General features: G+C 36.8%; 9 non-coding genes across 9 annotated transcripts; all 9 read right to left on the bottom strand.

The window, feature by feature from the left end:
- Window positions 1–310: 310 nt before the first annotated feature.
- Window positions 311–382, bottom strand: TRNAP-AGG (transfer RNA proline (anticodon AGG)). Its single transcript has one exon. It is a non-coding gene; the product is annotated as a tRNA-Pro (tRNA).
- A 3,227-nt stretch (window positions 383–3,609) lies between these two features.
- Window positions 3,610–3,681, bottom strand: TRNAP-UGG (transfer RNA proline (anticodon UGG)). Its single transcript has one exon. It is a non-coding gene; the product is annotated as a tRNA-Pro (tRNA).
- A 2,197-nt stretch (window positions 3,682–5,878) lies between these two features.
- On the bottom strand, window positions 5,879–5,950 carry TRNAP-UGG (transfer RNA proline (anticodon UGG)). The gene has a single exon. It is a non-coding gene; the product is annotated as a tRNA-Pro (tRNA).
- A 1,028-nt stretch (window positions 5,951–6,978) lies between these two features.
- On the bottom strand, window positions 6,979–7,050 carry TRNAP-AGG (transfer RNA proline (anticodon AGG)). Its single transcript has one exon. It is a non-coding gene; the product is annotated as a tRNA-Pro (tRNA).
- Window positions 7,051–11,377: 4,327 nt separating this feature from the next.
- TRNAP-UGG (transfer RNA proline (anticodon UGG)) lies at window positions 11,378–11,449 on the bottom strand. Its single transcript has one exon. It is a non-coding gene; the product is annotated as a tRNA-Pro (tRNA).
- Window positions 11,450–12,477: 1,028 nt separating this feature from the next.
- TRNAP-UGG (transfer RNA proline (anticodon UGG)) lies at window positions 12,478–12,549 on the bottom strand. The gene has a single exon. It is a non-coding gene; the product is annotated as a tRNA-Pro (tRNA).
- A 5,822-nt stretch (window positions 12,550–18,371) lies between these two features.
- On the bottom strand, window positions 18,372–18,443 carry TRNAP-UGG (transfer RNA proline (anticodon UGG)). The gene has a single exon. It is a non-coding gene; the product is annotated as a tRNA-Pro (tRNA).
- A 2,128-nt stretch (window positions 18,444–20,571) lies between these two features.
- TRNAP-UGG (transfer RNA proline (anticodon UGG)) lies at window positions 20,572–20,643 on the bottom strand. The gene has a single exon. It is a non-coding gene; the product is annotated as a tRNA-Pro (tRNA).
- A 1,028-nt stretch (window positions 20,644–21,671) lies between these two features.
- On the bottom strand, window positions 21,672–21,743 carry TRNAP-UGG (transfer RNA proline (anticodon UGG)). The gene has a single exon. It is a non-coding gene; the product is annotated as a tRNA-Pro (tRNA).
- Between the last annotated feature and the right edge of the window lie 3,458 nt (window positions 21,744–25,201).

Below are 25,201 nucleotides of genomic sequence, written 5' to 3'. Positions count from 1 at the left end.
GTCATCTGAGCAGTTAGGACTTGCATTAATGACTTACGATAAACCATTGATTTTAAATGGTTGATAATGAAAACAACACATTTTTTATGATTTCTCTCATACAATTCTAAGTAAAAGCTAAACTTGTATTAATATAAGATGTTAGCTTTGAAAGGTGATATCAGAAGCACCAGGAAATATATATATTGATGGTGGCATGCCAACATCTTCTCTGTGGAGCACTTGAAGGGTTTTGCTACAAATGATTTTTGCTGACTATATTAAACACAGTTGGAAGCTACGTGTTTCAAAAGAAAAACACCAATTGCTTGGGCTCGTCCGGGATTTGAACCCAGGACCTCTCGCACCCTAAGCGAGAATCATACCCCTAGACCAACGAGCCATTACATTAGTTGGGCTTTAGGAAAAAAATTGCCAGACTAACGCGCCAGACAGCGTTTGTGTTCTCAAAATAGAAACAAAGTTTTCGTTTTGAAGTGAGGATTTTAAATTTCCTCAATAGGATCTGTTTTTCCAATATCATTTTCATTGTATGGGTAAATTAACAGTTGAGGTTTATGTACGATGGTGATAAATCATATTGACAGTTGTCAAAGTTGAGTCTGTTTCTGGTCAAATTGCTGGGGAAGACTTAAAATTTCCATTCATTTCTTAATTGTTTATGAGGGCTTTGTTGGTTTAGGAGAAATTTGTGGTTCAAATATATGTTGGAAAAGCACATGAAGGATTCAACTTTCTTTCTCATATTCTGCATGCTATCACCATGTTGAAAATAAAGTAAAGATGTGCAGAGGAGAAATTAATTATAAATAGTCTTGTGCAAAATAATGTTTGGGGAGGTTGGCCTGGTTCCATAACTTGAATCCACAGCCGAACGTAACGACTGCCTTGAATTTACCTTCACAGTTTTATTCATCGATACATTCAGGCGTGTACTGGAAGGAATTTGATTCAAACCTACCCTCTCCAACACATATTTGCACATGTCTAAGTATGAATAAAAATAGAATTCCGTATGTCAAAACATATATTTTTTTCCCCTTTGTTTGTTGTTAACAAAGATTTTGCAGTCTTAAGAAAGACTTTGCAGTCTTAAAAGCGTCATCTGAGCAGTTAGGACTTGCATTAATGACTTACGATAAACCATTGATTTTAAATGGTTGATAATGAAAACAACACATTTTTTATGATTTCTCTCATACAATTCTAAGTAAAAGCTAAACTTGTATTAATATAAGATGTTAGCTTTGAAAGGTGATATCAGAAGCACCAGGAAATATATATATTGATGGTGGCATGCCAACATCTTCTCTGTGGAGCACTTGAAGGGTTTTGCTACAAATGATTTTTGCTGACTATATTAATAACAGTTGGAAGCTACGTGTTTCAAAAGAAAAACACCAATTGCTTGGGCTTGTCCGGGATTTGAACCCGGGACCTCTCGCACCCAAAGTGAGAATCATACCCCTAGACCAACGAGCCATTACATTAGTTCGGTTTTAGGAAAAAAATTGCCAGACTAACGCGCCAGACAGCGTTTGTGTTCTCAAAATAGAAACAAAGTTTTCGTTTTGAAGTGAGGATTTTAAATTTCCTCAATAGGATCTGTTTTTCCTATATCATTTTCATTGTATGGGTAAATTAACAGTTGAGGTTTATGTACGATGGTGATAAATCATATTGACAGTTGTCAAAGTTGAGTCTGTTTCTGGTCAAATTGCTGGGGAAGACTTAAAATTTCCATTCATTTCTTAATTGTTTATGAGGGCTTTGTTGGTTTAGGAGAAATTTGTGGTTCAAATATATGTTGGAAAAGCACATGAAGGATTCAACTTTCTTTCTCATATTCTGCATGCTATCACCATGTTGAAAATAAAGTAAAGATGTGCAGAGGAGAAATTAATTATAAATAGTCTTGTGCAAAATAATGTTTGGGGAGGTTGGCCTGGTTCCATAACTTGAATCCACAGCCGAACGTAACGACTGCCTTGAATTTACCTTCACAGTTTTATTCATCGATACATTCAGGCGTGTACTGGAAGGAATTTGATTCAAACCTACCCTCTCCAACACATATTTGCACATGTCTAAGTATGAATAAAAATAGAATTCCGTATGTCAAAACATATATTTTTTTCCCCTTTGTTTGTTGTTAACAAAGATTTTGCAGTCTTAAGAAAGACTTTGGAGTCTTAAAAGCGTCATCTGAGCAGTTAGGACTTGCATTAATGACTTACGATAAACCATTGATTTTAAATGGTTGATAATGAAAACAACACATTTTTTATGATTTCTCTCATACAATTCTAAGTAAAAGCTAAACTTGTATTAATATAAGATGTTAGCTTTGAAAGGTGATATCAGAAGCACCAGGAAATATATATATTGATGGTGGCATGCCAACATCTTCTCTGTGGAGCACTTGAAGGGTTTTGCTACAAATGATTTTTGCTGACTATATTAAACACAGTTGGAAGCTACGTGTTTCAAAAGAAAAACACCAATTGCTTGGGCTTGTCCGGGATTTAAACCCGGGACCTCTCGCACCCAAAGCGAGAATCATACCCCTAGACCAACTAGCCATTACATTAGTTGGGTTTTAGGAAAAATATTGCCAGACTAACGCGCCAGACAGCGTTTGTGTTCTCAAAATAGAAACAAAGTTTTCGTTTTGAAGTGAGGATTTAAAATTTCCTCAATAGGATCTGTTTTTCCAATATCATTTTCATTGTATGGGTAAATTAACAGTTGAGGTTTATGTACGATGGTGATAAATCATATTGACAGTTGTCAAAGTTGAGTCTGTTTCTGGTCAAATTGCTGGGGAAGACTTAAAATTTCCATTCATTTCTTAATTGTTTATGAGGGCTTTGTTGGTTTAGGAGAAATTTGTGGTTCAAATATATGTTGGAAAAGCACATGAAGGATTTAACTTTCTTTCTCATATTCTGCATGCTATCACCATGTTGAAAATAAAGTAAAGATGTGCAGAGGAGAAATTAATTATAAATAGTCTTGTGCAAAATAATGTTTGGGGAGGTTGGCCTGGTTCCATAACTTGAATCCACAGCCGAACGTAACGACTGCCTTGAATTTACCTTTACAGTTTTATTCATCGATACATTCAGGCATGTACTGGAAGGAATTTGATTCAAACCTACCCTCTCCAACACATATTTGCACATGTCTAAGTATGAATAAAAATAGAATTCCGTATGTCAAAACATATATTTTTTCCCCTTTGTTTGTTGTTAACAAAGATTTTGAAGTCTTAAGAAAGACTTTGCAGTCTTAAAAGCGTCATCTGAGCAGTTAGGACTTGCATTAATGACTTACGATAAACCATTGATTTTAAATGGTTGATAATGAAAACAACACATTTTTTATGATTTCTCTCATACAATTCTAAGTGAAAGCTAAACTTGTATTAATATAAGATGTTAGCTTTGAAAGGTGATATCAGAAGCACCAGGAAATATATATATTGATGGTGGCATGCCAACATCTTCTCTGTGGAGCACTTGAAGGGTTTTGCTACAAATGATTTTTGCTGACTATATTAAACACAGTTGGAAGCTACGTGTTTCAAAAGAAAAACACCAATTGCTTGGGCTCGTCCGGGATTTGAACCCGGGACCTCTCGCACCCAAAGCGAGAATCATACCCCTAGACCAACGAGCCATTACATTAGTTGGGTTTTAGGAAAAAAATTGCCAGACTAACGCGCCAGACAGCGTTTGTGTTCTCAAAATAGAAACAAAGTTTTCGTTTTGAAGTGAGGATTTTAAATTTCCTCAATAGGATCTGTTTTTCCAATATCATTTTCATTGTATGGGTAAATTAACAGTTGAGGTTTATGTACGATGGTGATAAATCATATTGACAGTTGTCAAAGTTGAGTCTGTTTCTGGTCAAATTGCTGGGGAAGACTTAAAATTTCCATTCATTTCTTAATTGTTTATGAGGGCTTTGTTGGTTTAGGAGAAATTTGTGGTTCAAATATATGTTGGAAAAGCACATGAAGGATTCAACTTTCTTTCTCATATTCTGCATGCTATCACCATGTTGAAAATAAAGTAAAGATGTGCAGAGGAGAAATTAATTATAAATAGTCTTGTGCAAAATAATGTTTGGGGAGGTTGGCCTGGTTCCATAACTTGAATCCACAGCCGAACGTAACGACTGCCTTGAATTTACCTTCACAGTTTTATTCATCGATACATTCAGGCGTGTACTGGAAGGAATTTGATTCAAACCTACCCTCTCCAACACATATTTGCACATGTCTAAGTATGAATAAAAATAGAATTCCGTATGTCAAAACATATATTTTTTTCCCCTTTGTTTGTTGTTAACAAAGATTTTGCAGTCTTAAGAAAGACTTTGGAGTCTTAAAAGCGTCATCTGAGCAGTTAGGACTTGCATTAATGACTTACGATAAACCATTGATTTTAAATGGTTGATAATGAAAACAACACATTTTTTATGATTTCTCTCATACAATTCTAAGTAAAAGCTAAACTTGTATTAATATAAGATGTTAGCTTTGAAAGGTGATATCAGAAGCACCAGGAAATATATATATTGATGGTGGCATGCCAACATCTTCTCTGTGGAGCACTTGAAGGGTTTTGCTACAAATTATTTTTGCTTACTATATTAAACACAGTTGGAAGCTACATGTTTCAAAAGAAAAACACCAATTGCTTGGGATTGTCCGGGATTTAAACCCGGGACCTCGCACCCAAAGCGAGAATCATACCCCTAGACCAACGAGCCATTACATTAGTTGGGTTTTAGGAAAAAAATTGCCAGACTAACGCGCCAGACAGCGTTTGTGTTCTCAAAATAGAAACAAAGTTTTCGTTTTGAAGTGAGGATTTTAAATTTCCTCAATAGGATCTGTTTTTCCAATATCATTTTCATTGTATGGGTAAATTAACAGTTGAGGTTTATGTACGATGGTGATAAATCATATTGACAGTTGTCAAAGTTGAGTCTGTTTCTGGTCAAATTGCTGGGGAAGACTTACAATGTCCATTCATTTCTTAATTGTTTATGAGGGCTTTGTTGGTTTAGGAGAAATTTGTGGTTCAAATATATGTTGGAAAAGCACATGAAGGATTTAACTTTCTCATATTCTGCATGCTATCACCATGTTGAAAATAAAGTAAAGATGTGCAGAGGAGAAATTAATTATAAATAGTCTTGTGCAAAATAATGTTTGGGGAGGTTGGCCTGGTTCCATAACTTGAATCCACAGCCGAACGTAACGACTGCCTTGAATTTACCTTTACAGTTTTATTCATCGATACATTCAGGCGTGTACTGGAAGGAATTTGATTCAAACCTACCCTCTCCAACACATATTTGCACATGTCTAAGTATGAATAAAAATAGAATTCCGTATGTCAAAACATATATTTTTTCCCCTTTGTTTGTTGTTAACAAAGATTTTGAAGTCTTAAGAAAGACTTTGCAGTCTTAAAAGCGTCATCTGAGCAGTTAGGACTTGCATTAATGACTTACGATAAACCATTGATTTTAAATGGTTGATAATGAAAACAACACATTTTTTATGATTTCTCTCATACAATTCTAAGTAAAAGCTAAACTTGTATTAATATAAAATGTTAGCTTTGAAAGGTGATATCAGAAGCACCAGGAAATATATATATTGATGGTGGCATGCCAACATCTTCTCTGTGGAGCACTTGAAGGGTTTTGCTACAAATGATTTTTGCTGACTATATTAACCCCTTAAGGACACATGACATGTGTGACATGTCATGATTCCCTTTTATTCCAGAAGTTTGGTCCTTAAGGGGTTAAACACAGTTGGAAGCTACATGTTTCAAAAGAAAAACACCAATTGCTTGGGCTCGTCCGGGATTTGAACCCGGGACCTCTCGCACCCAAAGCGAGAATCATACCCCTAGACCAACGAGCCATTACATTAGTTGGGCTTTAGGAAAAAAATTGCCAGACTAACGCGCCAGACAGCGTTTGTGTTCTCAAAATAGAAACAAAGTTTTCGTTTTGAAGTGAGGATTTTAAATTTCCTCAATAGGATCTGTTTTTCCAATATCATTTTCATTGTATGGGTAAATTAACAGTTGAGGTTTATGTACGATGGTGATAAATCATATTGACAGTTGTCAAAGTTGAGTCTGTTTCTGGTCAAATTGCTGGGGAAGACTTAAAATTTCCATTCATTTCTTAATTGTTTATGAGGGCTTTGTTGGTTTAGGAGAAATTTGTGGTTCAAATATATGTTGGAAAAGCACATGAAGGATTCAACTTTCTTTCTCATATTCTGCATGCTATCACCATGTTGAAAATAAAGTAAAGATGTGCAGAGGAGAAATTAATTATAAATAGTCTTGTGCAAAATAATGTTTGGGGAGGTTGGCCTGGTTCCATAACTTGAATCCACAGCCGAACGTAACGACTGCCTTGAATTTACCTTCACAGTTTTATTCATCGATACATTCAGGCGTGTACTGGAAGGAATTTGATTCAAACCTACCCTCTCCAACACATATTTGCACATGTCTAAGTATGAATAAAAATAGAATTCCGTATGTCAAAACATATATTTTTTTCCCCTTTGTTTGTTGTTAACAAAGATTTTGCAGTCTTAAGAAAGACTTTGCAGTCTTAAAAGCGTCATCTGAGCAGTTAGGACTTGCATTAATGACTTACGATAAACCATTGATTTTAAATGGTTGATAATGAAAACAACACATTTTTTATGATTTCTCTCATACAATTCTAAGTAAAAGCTAAACTTGTATTAATATAAGATGTTAGCTTTGAAAGGTGATATCAGAAGCACCAGGAAATATATATATTGATGGTGGCATGCCAACATCTTCTCTGTGGAGCACTTGAAGGGTTTTGCTACAAATGATTTTTGCTGACTATATTAAACACAGTTGGAAGCTACGTGTTTCAAAAGAAAAACACCAATTGCTTGGGCTCGTCCGGGATTTGAACCCAGGACCTCTCGCACCCTAAGCGAGAATCATACCCCTAGACCAACGAGCCATTACATTAGTTGGGCTTTAGGAAAAAAATTGCCAGACTAACGCGCCAGACAGCGTTTGTGTTCTCAAAATAGAAACAAAGTTTTCGTTTTGAAGTGAGGATTTTAAATTTCCTCAATAGGATCTGTTTTTCCAATATCATTTTCATTGTATGGGTAAATTAACAGTTGAGGTTTATGTACGATGGTGATAAATCATATTGACAGTTGTCAAAGTTGAGTCTGTTTCTGGTCAAATTGCTGGGGAAGACTTAAAATTTCCATTCATTTCTTAATTGTTTATGAGGGCTTTGTTGGTTTAGGAGAAATTTGTGGTTCAAATATATGTTGGAAAAGCACATGAAGGATTCAACTTTCTTTCTCATATTCTGCATGCTATCACCATGTTGAAAATAAAGTAAAGATGTGCAGAGGAGAAATTAATTATAAATAGTCTTGTGCAAAATAATGTTTGGGGAGGTTGGCCTGGTTCCATAACTTGAATCCACAGCCGAACGTAACGACTGCCTTGAATTTACCTTCACAGTTTTATTCATCGATACATTCAGGCGTGTACTGGAAGGAATTTGATTCAAACCTACCCTCTCCAACACATATTTGCACATGTCTAAGTATGAATAAAAATAGAATTCCGTATGTCAAAACATATATTTTTTTCCCCTTTGTTTGTTGTTAACAAAGATTTTGCAGTCTTAAGAAAGACTTTGCAGTCTTAAAAGCGTCATCTGAGCAGTTAGGACTTGCATTAATGACTTACGATAAACCATTGATTTTAAATGGTTGATAATGAAAACAACACATTTTTTATGATTTCTCTCATACAATTCTAAGTAAAAGCTAAACTTGTATTAATATAAGATGTTAGCTTTGAAAGGTGATATCAGAAGCACCAGGAAATATATATATTGATGGTGGCATGCCAACATCTTCTCTGTGGAGCACTTGAAGGGTTTTGCTACAAATGATTTTTGCTGACTATATTAATAACAGTTGGAAGCTACGTGTTTCAAAAGAAAAACACCAATTGCTTGGGCTTGTCCGGGATTTGAACCCGGGACCTCTCGCACCCAAAGTGAGAATCATACCCCTAGACCAACGAGCCATTACATTAGTTCGGTTTTAGGAAAAAAATTGCCAGACTAACGCGCCAGACAGCGTTTGTGTTCTCAAAATAGAAACAAAGTTTTCGTTTTGAAGTGAGGATTTTAAATTTCCTCAATAGGATCTGTTTTTCCTATATCATTTTCATTGTATGGGTAAATTAACAGTTGAGGTTTATGTACGATGGTGATAAATCATATTGACAGTTGTCAAAGTTGAGTCTGTTTCTGGTCAAATTGCTGGGGAAGACTTAAAATTTCCATTCATTTCTTAATTGTTTATGAGGGCTTTGTTGGTTTAGGAGAAATTTGTGGTTCAAATATATGTTGGAAAAGCACATGAAGGATTCAACTTTCTTTCTCATATTCTGCATGCTATCACCATGTTGAAAATAAAGTAAAGATGTGCAGAGGAGAAATTAATTATAAATAGTCTTGTGCAAAATAATGTTTGGGGAGGTTGGCCTGGTTCCATAACTTGAATCCACAGCCGAACGTAACGACTGCCTTGAATTTACCTTCACAGTTTTATTCATCGATACATTCAGGCGTGTACTGGTAGGAATTTGATTCAAACCTACCCTCTCCAACACATATTTGCACATGTCTAAGTATGAATAAAAATAGAATTCCGTATGTCAAAACATATATTTTTTTCCCCTTTGTTTGTTGTTAACAAAGATTTTGCAGTCTTAAGAAAGACTTTGGAGTCTTAAAAGCGTCATCTGAGCAGTTAGGACTTGCATTAATGACTTACGATAAACCATTGATTTTAAATGGTTGATAATGAAAACAACACATTTTTTATGATTTCTCTCATACAATTCTAAGTAAAAGCTAAACTTGTATTAATATAAGATGTTAGCTTTGAAAGGTGATATCAGAAGCACCAGGAAATATATATATTGATGGTGGCATGCCAACATCTTCTCTGTGGAGCACTTGAAGGGTTTTGCTACAAATGATTTTTGCTGACTATATTAAACACAGTTGGAAGCTACGTGTTTCAAAAGAAAAACACCAATTGCTTGGGCTTGTCCGGGATTTAAACACGGGACCTCTCGCACCCAAAGCGAGAATCATACCCCTAGACCAACGAGCCATTACATTAGTTGGGTTTTAGGAAAAAAATTGCCAGACTAACGCGCCAGACAGCGTTTGTGTTCTCAAAATAGAAACAAAGTTTTCGTTTTGAAGTGAGGATTTAAAATTTCCTCAATAGGATCTGTTTTTCCAATATCATTTTCATTGTATGGGTAAATTAACAGTTGAGGTTTATGTACGATGGTGATAAATCATATTGACAGTTGTCAAAGTTGAGTCTGTTTCTGGTCAAATTGCTGGGGAAGACTTAAAATTTCCATTCATTTCTTAATTGTTTATGAGGGCTTTGTTGGTTTAGGAGAAATTTGTGGTTCAAATATATGTTGGAAAAGCACATGAAGGATTTAACTTTCTTTCTCATATTCTGCATGCTATCACCATGTTGAAAATAAAGTAAAGATGTGCAGAGGAGAAATTAATTATAAATAGTCTTGTGCAAAATAATGTTTGGGGAGGTTGGCCTGGTTCCATAACTTGAATCCACAGCCGAACGTAACGACTGCCTTGAATTTACCTTTACAGTTTTATTCATCGATACATTCAGGCGTGTACTGGAAGGAATTTGATTCAAACCTACCCTCTCCAACACATATTTGCACATGTCTAAGTATGAATAAAAATAGAATTCCGTATGTCAAAACATATATTTTTTCCCCTTTGTTTGTTGTTAACAAAGATTTTGAAGTCTTAAGAAAGACTTTGCAGTCTTAAAAGCGTCATCTGAGCAGTTAGGACTTGCATTAATGACTTACGATAAACCATTGATTTTAAATGGTTGATAATGAAAACAACACATTTTTTATGATTTCTCTCATACAATTCTAAGTGAAAGCTAAACTTGTATTAATATAAGATGTTAGCTTTGAAAGGTGATATCAGAAGCACCAGGAAATATATATATTGATGGTGGCATGCCAACATCTTCTCTGTGGAGCACTTGAAGGGTTTTGCTACAAATGATTTTTGCTGACTATATTAATAACAGTTGGAAGCTACGTGTTTCAAAAGAAAAACACCAATTGCTTGGGCTTGTCCGGGATTTGAACCCGGGACCTCTCGCACCCAAAGTGAGAATCATACCCCTAGACCAACGAGCCATTACATTAGTTCGGTTTTAGGAAAAAAATTGCCAGACTAACGCGCCAGACAGCGTTTGTGTTCTCAAAATAGAAACAAAGTTTTCGTTTTGAAGTGAGGATTTTAAATTTCCTCAATAGGATCTGTTTTTCCTATATCATTTTCATTGTATGGGTAAATTAACAGTTGAGGTTTATGTACGATGGTGATAAATCATATTGACAGTTGTCAAAGTTGAGTCTGTTTCTGGTCAAATTGCTGGGGAAGACTTAAAATTTCCATTCATTTCTTAATTGTTTATGAGGGCTTTGTTGGTTTAGGAGAAATTTGTGGTTCAAATATATGTTGGAAAAGCACATGAAGGATTTAACTTTCTTTCTCATATTCTGCATGCTATCACCATGTTGAAAATAAAGTAAAGATGTGCAGAGGAGAAATTAATTATAAATAGTCTTGTGCAAAATAATGTTTGGGGAGGTTGGCCTGGTTCCATAACTTGAATCCACAGCCGAACGTAACGACTGCCTTGAATTTACCTTCACAGTTTTATTCATCGATACATTCAGGCGTGTACTGGTAGGAATTTGATTCAAACCTACCCTCTCCAACACATATTTGCACATGTCTAAGTATGAATAAAAATAGAATTCCGTATGTCAAAACATATATTTTTTTCCCCTTTGTTTGTTGTTAACAAAGATTTTGCAGTCTTAAGAAAGACTTTGCAGTCTTAAAAGCGTCATCTGAGCAGTTAGGACTTGCATTAATGACTTACGATAAACCATTGATTTTAAATGGTTGATAATGAAAACAACACATTTTTTATGATTTCTCTCATACAATTCTAAGTGAAAGCTAAACTTGTATTAATATAAGATGTTAGCTTTGAAAGGTGATATCAGAAGCACCAGGAAATATATATATTGATGGTGGCATGCCAACATCTTCTCTGTGGAGCACTTGAAGGGTTTTGCTACAAATGATTTTTGCTGACTATATTAAACACAGTTGGAAGCTACGTGTTTCAAAAGAAAAACACCAATTGCTTGGGCTCGTCCGGGATTTGAACCCGGGACCTCTCGCACCCAAAGCGAGAATCATACCCCTAGACCAACGAGCCATTACATTAGTTGGGTTTTAGGAAAAAAATTGCCAGACTAACGCGCCAGACAGCGTTTGTGTTCTCAAAATAGAAACAAAGTTTTCGTTTTGAAGTGAGGATTTTAAATTTCCTCAATAGGATCTGTTTTTCCAATATCATTTTCATTGTATGGGTAAATTAACAGTTGAGGTTTATGTACGATGGTGATAAATCATATTGACAGTTGTCAAAGTTGAGTCTGTTTCTGGTCAAATTGCTGGGGAAGACTTAAAATTTCCATTCATTTCTTAATTGTTTATGAGGGCTTTGTTGGTTTAGGAGAAATTTGTGGTTCAAATATATGTTGGAAAAGCACATGAAGGATTCAACTTTCTTTCTCATATTCTGCATGCTATCACCATGTTGAAAATAAAGTAAAGATGTGCAGAGGAGAAATTAATTATAAATAGTCTTGTGCAAAATAATGTTTGGGGAGGTTGGCCTGGTTCCATAACTTGAATCCACAGCCGAACGTAACGACTGCCTTGAATTTACCTTTACAGTTTTATTCATCGATACATTCAGGCGTGTACTGGAAGGAATTTGATTCAAACCTACCCTCTCCAACACATATTTGCACATGTCTAAGTATGAATAAAAATAGAATTCCGTATGTCAAAACATATATTTTTTTCCCCTTTGTTTGTTGTTAACAAAGATTTTGCAGTCTTAAGAAAGACTTTGCAGTCTTAAAAGCGTCATCTGAGCAGTTAGGACTTGCATTAATGACTTACGATAAACCATTGATTTTAAATGGTTGATAATGAAAACAACACATTTTTTATGATTTCTCTCATACAATTCTAAGTAAAAGCTAAACTTGTATTAATATAAGATGTTAGCTTTGAAAGGTGATATCAGAAGCACCAGGAAATATATATATTGATGGTGGCATGCCAACATCTTCTCTGTGGAGCACTTGAAGGGTTTTGCTACAAATGATTTTTGCTGACTATATTAAACACAGTTGGAAGCTACGTGTTTCAAAAGAAAAACACCAATTGCTTGGGCTCGTCCGGGATTTGAACCCGGGACCTCTCGCACCCAAAGCGAGAATCATACCCCTAGACCAACGAGCCATTACATTAGTTGGGTTTTAGGAAAAAAATTGCCAGACTAACGCGCCAGACAGCGTTTGTGTTCTCAAAATAGAAACAAAGTTTTCGTTTTGAAGTGAGGATTTTAAATTTCCTCAATAGGATCTGTTTTTCCAATATCATTTTCATTGTATGGGTAAATTAACAGTTGAGGTTTATGTACGATGGTGATAAATCATATTGACAGTTGTCAAAGTTGAGTCTGTTTCTGGTCAAATTGCTGGGGAAGACTTAAAATTTCCATTCATTTCTTAATTGTTTATGAGGGCTTTGTTGGTTTAGGAGAAATTTGTGGTTCAAATATATGTTGGAAAAGCACATGGAGGATTCAACTTTCTTTCTCATATTCTGCATGCTATCACCATGTTGAAAATAAACATAGAAACATAGAAACATAGAAACATAGAAACATAGAATGTGACGGCAGATAAGAACCATTCGGCCCATCTAGTCTGCCCAGTTTTCTAAATACTTACATTAGTCCCTGGCCTTATCTTATAGTTAGGATAGCCTTATGCCTATCCCACGCATGCTTAAACTCCTTTACTGTGTTAACCTCTACCACTTCAGCTGGAAGGCTATTCCATGAGTCCACTACCCTCTCAGTAAAGTAATACTTCCTGATATTATTTTTAAACCTTTGTCCCTCTAATTTAAGACTATGTCCTCTTGTTGTGGTAGTTTTTCTTCTTTTAAATATAGTCTCCTCCTTTACTGTGTTGATTCCCTTTATGTATTTAAATGTTTCTATCATATCCCCCCTGTCTCGTCTTTCCTCCAAGCTATACATGTTAAGATCCTTTAACCTTTCCTGGTAAGTTTTATCCTGCAATCCATGAACCAGTTTAGTAGCCCTTCTTTGAACTCTCTCTAAGGTATCAATATCCTTCTGAAGATAGGGTCTCCAGTACTGTGTACAGTACTCCAAGTGAGGTCTCACCAGTGTTCTGTACAATGGCATGAGCACTTCCCTCTTTCTACTGCTAATACCTCTCCCTATACAACCAAGCATTCTGCTAGCATTTCCTGCTGCTCTATTACATTGTCTGCCTACCTTTAAGTCATCAGAAATAATCACCCCTAAATCCCTTTCCTCAGATGTTGAGGTTAGGACTCTATCAAATATTTTGTACTCTACCCTTGGGTTTTTACGTCCAAGATGCATTATCTTGCACTTATCCACATTAAATGTCAGTTGCCACAACTCTGACCATTTTTCTAGTTTACCTAAATCATTTTCCATTTGGCTTATCCCTCCTGGAACATCAACCCTGTTACATATCTTAGTATCATCCGCAAAAAGACACACCTTACCATCAAGACCTTCTGCAATATCACTAATAAAAATATTAAAGAGAATGGGTCCAAGTACAGATCCCTGAGGTACCCCACTGGTGACAAGCCCAAGCTTCGAATATACTCCATTGACTACAACCCTCTGTTGCCTGTCACTCAGCCACTGCCTTACCCATTCAACAATATTCGAATCCAAACTCAAAGATTGTAGTTTATTGATAAGCCTTCTATGTGCAACAGTGTCAAAAGCCTTACTGAAATCTAGGTAAGCAATGTCTACTGCACCACCCTGATCTATAATTTTAGTTACCCAATCAAAAAAATCAATAAGATTAGTTTGGCATGATCTCCCTGAAGTAAACCCATGTTGTCTCTGGTCTTGAAATCCATGTGTTTTTAGATGTTCAACAATCCTATCCTTTAACATGGTTTCCATCACTTTCCCCACTACTGAAGTAAGGCTTACTGGCCTATAGTTGCCCGACTCCTCCCTATTACCTTTCTTGTGAATGGGCACAACATTCGCTAACTTCCAATCTTCTGGGACTACTCCTGTTATCAATGATTGGTTAAATAAATCTGTTAATGGTTTTGCTAGTACGCCACTAAGCTCTTTTAATAGCTTTGGGTGTATTCCATCAGGTCCCATTGACTTATTTGTCTTTACTTTTGACAGTTGAAATAGAACCTCTTCCTCTGTAAACTCACGTGTAATAAATGACTCATTTATCCTTTTTCTTAACTGAGGTCCCTTTCCTTCATTTTCATCTGTAAATACCGAACAAAAATATTCATTGAGGCAGTCAGCTAGACCTTTATCCTCATCTACATACCTTCCTTCTTTTGTTTTTAATCTAACTAATCCTTGTTTTACTTTTCTTTTCTCATTTATGTATCTAAAAAAAGTTTTGTCCCCCTTTTTTACTGACTGTGCTATTTTCTCTTCTGTGTGGGATTTGGAAGCTCTTATAACTTGCTTAGCCTCTTTCTGCCTAATCTTATAGGTCATTCTGTCTTCCTCACTCTGGTTTTTTTTATAATTACTAAATGCTAACTTTTTGTTTTTTACTATTTTGGCCACATCTGCGGAGTACCACAGTGGTTTCTTGAATTTTTTGCTTTTACTGACAAGCCTAATGCAATTTTCTGTTGCCTTCAGTAGTGCAACTTTTAAATAATCCCATTTCTTTTGGACTCCATATAAATTGCTCCAGTCTGATAATGACTCCTTTACACATATTCTAATTTTAGAAAAGTCTGTTTTTCTAAAGTCTAAAACTTTTGTTTTTGTGTGGTGTGACTCAGTCACTGTTCTTATATTAAACCACACTGACTGATGATCACTGGATCCTAAACTTTCACCTACAGTAATATCTGATACCAAATCTCCATTTGTTAACACTAAATCTAGTATGGCCTCTTTACGAGTTGGCTCCTCAACGACTTGTTTTAGAGACAATCCCAGTAGGGAGTTTAGAATATGTGTGCTCCTGGCACAAGTAGCTATTTTTGTTTTCCAATTCACATCAGGAAGATTAAAGTCACCCATGATGATAACTTCCCCCTTCATTGTCATTTTAGCTATTTCTTCAACTAGTAGATTATCTAACTCTTCAATTTGTCCTGGGGGCCTATAAATCACACCTACACGAGTTACTGTGTGATTACCAAATTCTAACGTAACCCAAACGGACTCTATGTTCGCCTCACTAACCTTTATTAGGCTAGATTTTATGCTATCCTTTACATACAGGGCCACCCCTCCCCCTTTCTTGCCTTCCCTGTCTTTTCTATATAAAGAGTACCCTGGTATTGCTATGTCCTAGTCATTTTTCTCATTATACCATGTCTCGGTAACAGCGACTAAATCTACACTATCAGTTGCCATTATTGCCACAAGTTCATGGATCTTATTCCCTAAACTGCGAGCATTTGTAGACATGACTCTAAGCTTATCATTTTTTAACACACTTGCTACAGGCACCTTCTGTCCTTGTTTTGGGGGACAATTGGATTGATGTTTTATCACCCTTTTGCCCCCCCCTCCTAGTTTAAAAACATCCTAGCAAAACCTCTGAACTGCTCACTGAGAACATTTGTTCCCTTTTGAGAAAGATGCAAACCATCTTTTTTGTACAGTTTATTTCCATTCCAAACAGAGCTACCATGAGCAATAAAGCCAAATCCTTGCTCCCGACACCATTCACCAAGCCACAAGTTAAAGTCCCTAATACGCATCCGCCTGTCGTTCTGAGTGTTATGCACAGGCAGAACTTCAGAGAATGACAGTGTGGAAGCAACCTGCCGTATATCATTGGCAAAAACACTAAAAACTTCCTTAACCTCTGAAACCTCATTGCAAGCCAAGTCATTTGTCCCTAAATGGACAAGTACATCCAATTCCCCTTCCTGCTTTGCTTGCTTAACAATATTACAGATACGTCTCCTGTCTCTGTGAGCAGTAGCTCCGGGAAGACACCTCACAAGACCACCATTGTCCATCTCCACACCTCTTATGATGGAATCCCCCAACAACAACTGCTTTCTATTAGGCCTCACCATAGTCTTCAAGCCTCTCTGCACAACACCACTAGCCTCAGTGCCTCTCTGCACAACACCACTAGCCTCAGTGCCTCTCTGCACAACACCACTAGCCTCAGTGCCTCTCTGCACAACACCACTAGCCTCAGTGCCTCTCTGCACAACACCACTAGCCTCAGTGCCTCTCTGCACAACACCACTAGCCTCAGTGCCTCTCTGCACAACACCACTAGCCTCAGTGCCTCTCTGCACAACACCACTAGCCTCAGTGCCTCTCTGCACAACACCACTAGCCTCAGTGCCTCTCTGCACAACACCACTAGCCTCAGTTCCTCTCTGCACAACACCACTAGCCTCAGTGCCTCTCTGCACAACACCACTAGCCTCAGTGCCTCTCTGCACAACACCACTAGCCTCAGTGCCTCTCTGCACAACACCACTAGCCTCAGTGCCTCTCTGCACAACACCACTAGCCTCAGTGCCTCTCTGCACAACACCACTAGCCTCAGTGCCTCTCTGCACAACACCACTAGCCTCAGTGCCTCTCTGCACAACACCACTAGCCTCAGTGCCTCTCTGCACAACACCACTAGCCTCAGTGCCTCTCTGCACAACACCACTAGCCTCAGTGCCTCTCTGCACAACACCACTAGCCTCAGTGCCTATCTCCAGGACACCACTACACTCTGAAAGTGCAGAAAATGAATTATGTAGAACAACAGACTGTGCAATATGCCTTTTATCCACAACTCCAAGTCTACCAGATCCTACAGTAATCCATCTGCCATTCCTAGTATGTCTCTGCGGCAATGGCTTTGCAGCAGTTCCAGCCTGAATTTGTTTACCAGATAATTTACAAATCTCAGACTTCAAAAATACAATCTCCTGCCGCAAGATAGAGAACTGTCTACAGATTAGACAACAACCAAACCTCAAAAAAGTGGAACGTGAAACAAATGCAAAGCAACTATTACACTGAACTAAGTCTGCCATTCCAATGAGGCGAATAATTTAAATCAAACAAATTTTACCTTTTTTTTTTTTTTTTTATCCTCCTGGATACCTCAGATTACCTCCAGTTTATCTCCAGAATATCTCCAACCACACACACACTTAGAAGCAACACTCTCCAGAATATCTCCAACCACACACACACTTAGAAGCAACACTTAGATGAAGCAACCAAGCTCTATTAGCCAAGCTAATGACAACTACCCTTATATACTCCTAAAATCACCTCCCACTAGGAATGTTTAACACCTGGGTAGGCCTCTGCTTATTAGCAAACAATAGCTAATTGAAATAGCAATCAATAGCAAGTAGCTACCTAATCCAATCAAATGCCTTATAATTACCAACAGGAAATCAAACCTTCTGCAGTCAGTAACCCTTTCCTACAGATGAATCTTACCTGTAACAGTAAAAAAGAACTCTTAGCACAACTCTTAGACAGTTGAAGCTTCTGTAAAACTCTCCAGAATATCTCCAACCACACACACACTTAGAAGCAACACTTAGATGAAGCAACCAAGCTCTATAAAGTAAAGATGTGAATAAAAATAGAATTCCGTATGTCAAAACATATATTTTTTTCCCCTTTGTTTGTTGTTAACAAAGATTTTGCAGTCTTAAGAAAGACTTTGCAGTCTTAAAAGCGTCAATCTGAGCAGTTAGGACTTGCATTAATGACTTACGATAAACCATTGATTTTAAATGGTTGATAATGAAAACAACACATTTTTTATGATTTCTCTCATACAATTCTAAGTAAAAGCTAAACTTGTATTAATATAAGATGTTAGCTTTGAAAGGTGATATCAGAAGCACCAGGAAATATATATATTGATGGTGGCATGCCAACATCTTCTCTGTGGAGCACTTGAAGGGTTTTGCTACAAATGATTTTTGCTGACTATATTAAACACAGTTGGAAGCTACGTGTTTCAAAAGAAAAACACCAATTGCTTGGGCTCGTCCGGGATTTGAACCCGGGACCTCTCGCACCCAAAGCGAGAATCATACCCCTAGACCAACGAGCCATTACATTAGTTGGGTTTTAGGAAAAAAATTGCCAGACTAACGCGCCAGACAGCGTTTGTGTTCTCAAAATAGAAACAAAGTTTTCGTTTTGAAGTGAGGATTTTAAATTTCCTCAATAGGATCTGTTTTTCCTATATCATTTTCATTGTATGGGTAAATTAACAGTTGAGGTTTATGTACGATGGTGATAAATCATATTGACAGTTGTCAAAGTTGAGTCTGTTTCTGGTCAAATTGCTGGGGAAGACTTAAAATTTCCATTCATTTCTTAATTGTTTATGAGGGCTTTGTTGGTTTAGGAGAAATTTGTGGTTCAAATATATGTTGGAAAAGCACATGAAGGATTCAACTTTCTTTCTCATATTCTGCATGCTATCACCATGTTGAAAATAAAGTAAAGATGTGCAGAGGAGAAATTAATTATAAATAGTCTTGTGCAAAATAATGTTTGGGGAGGTTGGCCTGGTTCCATAACTTGAATCCACAGCCGAACGTAACGACTACCTTGAATTTACCTTCACAGTTTTATTCATCGATACATTCAGGCGTGTACTGGAAGGAATTTGATTCAAACCTACCCTCTCCAACACATATTTGCACATGTCTAAGTATGAATAAAAATAGAATTCCGTATGTCAAAACATATATTTTTTTCCCCTTTGTTTGTTGTTAACAAAGATTTTGCAGTCTTAAGAAAGACTTTGCAGTCTTAAAAGCGTCATCTGAGCAGTTAGGACTTGCATTAATGACTTACGATAAACCATTGATTTTAAATGGTTGATAATGAAAACAACACATTTTTTATGATTTCTCTCATACAATTCTAAGTAAAAGCTAAACTTGTATTAATATAAGATGTTAGCTTTGAAAGGTGATATCAGAAGCACCAGGAAATATATATATTGATGGTGGCATGCCAACATCTTCTCTGTGGAGCACTTGAAGGGTTTTGCTACAAATGATTTTTGCTGACTATATTAAACACAGTTGGAAGCTACGTGTTTCAAAAGAAAAACACCAATTGCTTGGGCTCATCCGGGATTTGAACCCGGGACCTCTCGCACCCAAAGCGAGAATCATACCCCTAGACCAACGAGCCATTACATTAGTTGGGTTTTAGGAAAAAAATTGCCAGACTAACGCGCCAGACAGCGTTTGTGTTCTCAAAATAGAAACAAAGTTTTCGTTTTGAAGTGAGGATTTTAAATTTCCTCAATAGGATCTGTTTTTCCAATATCATTTTCATTGTATGGGTAAATTAACAGTTGAGGTTTATGTACGATGGTGATAAATCATATTGACAGTTGTCAAAGTTGAGTCTGTTTCTGGTCAAATTGCTGGGGAAGACTTAAAATTTCCATTCATTTCTTAATTGTTTATGAGGGCTTTGTTGGTTTAGGAGAAATTTGTGGTTCAAATATATGTTGGAAAAGCACATGAAGGATTCAACTTTCTTTCTCATATTCTGCATGCTATCACCATGTTGAAAATAAAGTAAAGATGTGCAGAGGAGAAATTAATTATAAATAGTCTTGTGCAAAATAATGTTTGGGGAGGTTGGCCTGGTTCCATAACTTGAATCCACAGCCGAACGTAACGACTGCCTTGAATTTACCTTCACAGTTTTATTCATCGATACATTCAGGCGTGTACTGGTAGGAATTTGATTCAAACCTACCCTCTCCAACACATATTTGCACATGTCTAAGTATGAATAAAAATAGAATTCCGTATGTCAAAACATATATTTTTTTCCCCTTTGTTTGTTGTTAACAAAGATTTTGCAGTCTTAAGAAAGACTTTGCAGTCTTAAAAGCGTCATCTGAGCAGTTAGGACTTGCATTAATGACTTACGATAAACCATTGATTTTAAATGGTTGATAATGAAAACAACACATTTTTTATGATTTCTCTCATACAATTCTAAGTGAAAGCTAAACTTGTATTAATATAAGATGTTAGCTTTGAAAGGTGATATCAGAAGCACCAGGAAATATATATATTGATGGTGGCATGCCAACATCTTCTCTGTGGAGCACTTGAAGGGTTTTGCTACAAATGATTTTTGCTGACTATATTAAACACAGTTGGAAGCTACGTGTTTCAAAAGAAAAACACCAATTGCTTGGGCTCGTCCGGGATTTGAACCCGGGACCTCTCGCACCCAAAGCGAGAATCATACCCCTAGACCAACGAGCCATTACATTAGTTGGGTTTTAGGAAAAAAATTGCCAGACTAACGCGCCAGACAGCGTTTGTGTTCTCAAAATAGAAACAAAGTTTTCGTTTTGAAGTGAGGATTTTAAATTTCCTCAATAGGATCTGTTTTTCCAATATCATTTTCATTGTATGGGTAAATTAACAGTTGAGGTTTATGTACGATGGTGATAAATCATATTGACAGTTGTCAAAGTTGAGTCTGTTTCTGGTCAAATTGCTGGGGAAGACTTAAAATTTCCATTCATTTCTTAATTGTTTATGAGGGCTTTGTTGGTTTAGGAGAAATTTGTGGTTCAAATATATGTTGGAAAAGCACATGAAGGATTCAACTTTCTTTCTCATATTCTGCATGCTATCACCATGTTGAAAATAAAGTAAAGATGTGCAGAGGAGAAATTAATTATAAATAGTCTTGTGCAAAATAATGTTTGGGGAGGTTGGCCTGGTTCCATAACTTGAATCCACAGCCGAACGTAACGACTGCCTTGAATTTACCTTTACAGTTTTATTCATCGATACATTCAGGCGTGTACTGGAAGGAATTTGATTCAAACCTACCCTCTCCAACACATATTTGCACATGTCTAAGTATGAATAAAAATAGAATTCCGTATGTCAAAACATATATTTTTTTCCCCTTTGTTTGTTGTTAACAAAGATTTTGCAGTCTTAAGAAAGACTTTGCAGTCTTAAAAGCGTCATCTGAGCAGTTAGGACTTGCATTAATGACTTACGATAAACCATTGATTTTAAATGGTTGATAATGAAAACAACACATTTTTTATGATTTCTCTCATACAATTCTAAGTAAAAGCTAAACTTGTATTAATATAAGATGTTAGCTTTGAAAGGTGATATCAGAAGCACCAGGAAATATATATATTGATGGTGGCATGCCAACATCTTCTCTGTGGAGCACTTGAAGGGTTTTGCTACAAATGATTTTTGCTGACTATATTAAACACAGTTGGAAGCTACGTGTTTCAAAAGAAAAACACCAATTGCTTGGGCTCGTCCGGGATTTGAACCCGGGACCTCTCGCACCCAAAGCGAGAATCATACCCCTAGACCAACGAGCCATTACATTAGTTGGGTTTTAGGAAAAAAATTGCCAGACTAACGCGCCAGACAGCGTTTGTGTTCTCAAAATAGAAACAAAGTTTTCGTTTTGAAGTGAGGATTTTAAATTTCCTCAATAGGATCTGTTTTTCCAATATCATTTTCATTGTATGGGTAAATTAACAGTTGAGGTTTATGTACGATGGTGATAAATCATATTGACAGTTGTCAAAGTTGAGTCTGTTTCTGGTCAAATTGCTGGGGAAGACTTAAAATTTCCATTCATTTCTTAATTGTTTATGAGGGCTTTGTTGGTTTAGGAGAAATTTGTGGTTCAAATATATGTTGGAAAAGCACATGGAGGATTCAACTTTCTTTCTCATATTCTGCATGCTATCACCATGTTGAAAATAAACATAGAAACATAGAAACATAGAAACATAGAAACATAGAATGTGACGGCAGATAAGAACCATTCGGCCCATCTAGTCTGCCCAGTTTTCTAAATACTTACATTAGTCCCTGGCCTTATCTTATAGTTAGGATAGCCTTATGCCTATCCCACGCATGCTTAAACTCCTTTACTGTGTTAACCTCTACCACTTCAGCTGGAAGGCTATTCCATGAGTCCACTACCCTCTCAGTAAAGTAATACTTCCTGATATTATTTTTAAACCTTTGTCCCTCTAATTTAAGACTATGTCCTCTTGTTGTGGTAGTTTTTCTTCTTTTAAATATAGTCTCCTCCTTTACTGTGTTGATTCCCTTTATGTATTTAAATGTTTCTATCATATCCCCCCTGTCTCGTCTTTCCTCCAAGCTATACATGTTAAGATCCTTTAACCTTTCCTGGTAAGTTTTATCCTGCAATCCATGAACCAGTTTAGTAGCCCTTCTTTGAACTCTCTCTAAGGTATCAATATCCTTCTGAAGATAGGGTCTCCAGTACTGTGTACAGTACTCCAAGTGAGGTCTCACCAGTGTTCTGTACAATGGCATGAGCACTTCCCTCTTTCTACTGCTAATACCTCTCCCTATACAACCAAGCATTCTGCTAGCATTTCCTGCTGCTCTATTACATTGTCTGCCTACCTTTAAGTCATCAGAAATAATCACCCCTAAATCCCTTTCCTCAGATGTTGAGGTTAGGACTCTATCAAATATTTTGTACTCTACCCTTGGGTTTTTACGTCCAAGATGCATTATCTTGCACTTATCCACATTAAATGTCAGTTGCCACAACTCTGACCATTTTTCTAGTTTACCTAAATCATTTTCCATTTGGCTTATCCCTCCTGGAACATCAACCCTGTTACATATCTTAGTATCATCCGCAAAAAGACACACCTTACCATCAAGACCTTCTGCAATATCACTAATAAAAATATTAAAGAGAATGGGTCCAAGTACAGATCCCTGAGGTACCCCACTGGTGACAAGCCCAAGCTTCGAATATACTCCATTGACTACAACCCTCTGTTGCCTGTCACTCAGCCACTGCCTTACCCATTCAACAATATTCGAATCCAAACTCAAAGATTGTAGTTTATTGATAAGCCTTCTATGTGCAACAGTGTCAAAAGCCTTACTGAAATCTAGGTAAGCAATGTCTACTGCACCACCCTGATCTATAATTTTAGTTACCCAATCAAAAAAATCAATAAGATTAGTTTGGCATGATCTCCCTGAAGTAAACCCATGTTGTCTCTGGTCTTGAAATCCATGTGTTTTTAGATGTTCAACAATCCTATCCTTTAACATGGTTTCCATCACTTTCCCCACTACTGAAGTAAGGCTTACTGGCCTATAGTTGCCCGACTCCTCCCTATTACCTTTCTTGTGAATGGGCACAACATTCGCTAACTTCCAATCTTCTGGGACTACTCCTGTTATCAATGATTGGTTAAATAAATCTGTTAATGGTTTTGCTAGTACGCCACTAAGCTCTTTTAATAGCTTTGGGTGTATTCCATCAGGTCCCATTGACTTATTTGTCTTTACTTTTGACAGTTGAAATAGAACCTCTTCCTCTGTAAACTCACGTGTAATAAATGACTCATTTATCCTTTTTCTTAACTGAGGTCCCTTTCCTTCATTTTCATCTGTAAATACCGAACAAAAATATTCATTGAGGCAGTCAGCTAGACCTTTATCCTCATCTACATACCTTCCTTCTTTTGTTTTTAATCTAACTAATCCTTGTTTTACTTTTCTTTTCTCATTTATGTATCTAAAAAAAGTTTTGTCCCCCTTTTTTACTGACTGTGCTATTTTCTCTTCTGTGTGGGATTTGGAAGCTCTTATAACTTGCTTAGCCTCTTTCTGCCTAATCTTATAGGTCATTCTGTCTTCCTCACTCTGGTTTTTTTTATAATTACTAAATGCTAACTTTTTGTTTTTTACTATTTTGGCCACATCTGCGGAGTACCACAGTGGTTTCTTGAATTTTTTGCTTTTACTGACAAGCCTAATGCAATTTTCTGTTGCCTTCAGTAGTGCAACTTTTAAATAATCCCATTTCTTTTGGACTCCATATAAATTGCTCCAGTCTGATAATGACTCCTTTACACATATTCTAATTTTAGAAAAGTCTGTTTTTCTAAAGTCTAAAACTTTTGTTTTTGTGTGGTGTGACTCAGTCACTGTTCTTATATTAAACCACACTGACTGATGATCACTGGATCCTAAACTTTCACCTACAGTAATATCTGATACCAAATCTCCATTTGTTAACACTAAATATAGTATGGCCTCTTTACGAGTTGGCTCCTCAACGACTTGTTTTAGAGACAATCCCAGTAGGGAGTTTAGAATATGTGTGCTCCTGGCACAAGTAGCTATTTTTGTTTTCCAATTCACATCAGGAAGATTAAAGTCACCCATGATGATAACTTCCCCCTTCATTGTCATTTTAGCTATTTCTTCAACTAGTAGATTATCTAACTCTTCAATTTGTCCTGGGGGCCTATAAATCACACCTACACGAGTTACTGTGTGATTACCAAATTCTAACGTAACCCAAACGGACTCTATGTTCGCCTCACTAACCTTTATTAGGCTAGATTTTATGCTATCCTTTACATACAGGGCCACCCCTCCCCCTTTCTTGCCTTCCCTGTCTTTTCTATATAAAGAGTACCCTGGTATTGCTATGTCCCAGTCATTTTTCTCATTATACCATGTCTCGGTAACAGCGACTAAATCTACACTATCAGTTGCCATTATTGCCACAAGTTCATGGATCTTATTCCCTAAACTGCGAGCATTTGTAGACATGACTCTAAGCTTATCATTTTTTAACACACTTGCTACAGGCACCTTCTGTCCTTGTTTTGGGGGACAATTGGATTGATGTTTTATCACCCTTTTGCCCCCCCCTCCTAGTTTAAAAACATCCTAGCAAAACCTCTGAACTGCTCACTGAGAACATTTGTTCCCTTTTGAGAAAGATGCAAACCATCTTTTTTGTACAGTTTAT

This window comes from Pelobates fuscus, chromosome 6 (assembly GCF_036172605.1).
Source record: "Pelobates fuscus isolate aPelFus1 chromosome 6, aPelFus1.pri, whole genome shotgun sequence".
NCBI classification, from domain to species: Eukaryota; Metazoa; Chordata; class Amphibia; order Anura; family Pelobatidae; genus Pelobates; species Pelobates fuscus.
Note: the sequence above shows the minus strand (reverse complement) of the source record. Positions and strands in the feature narration are given on the sequence as shown.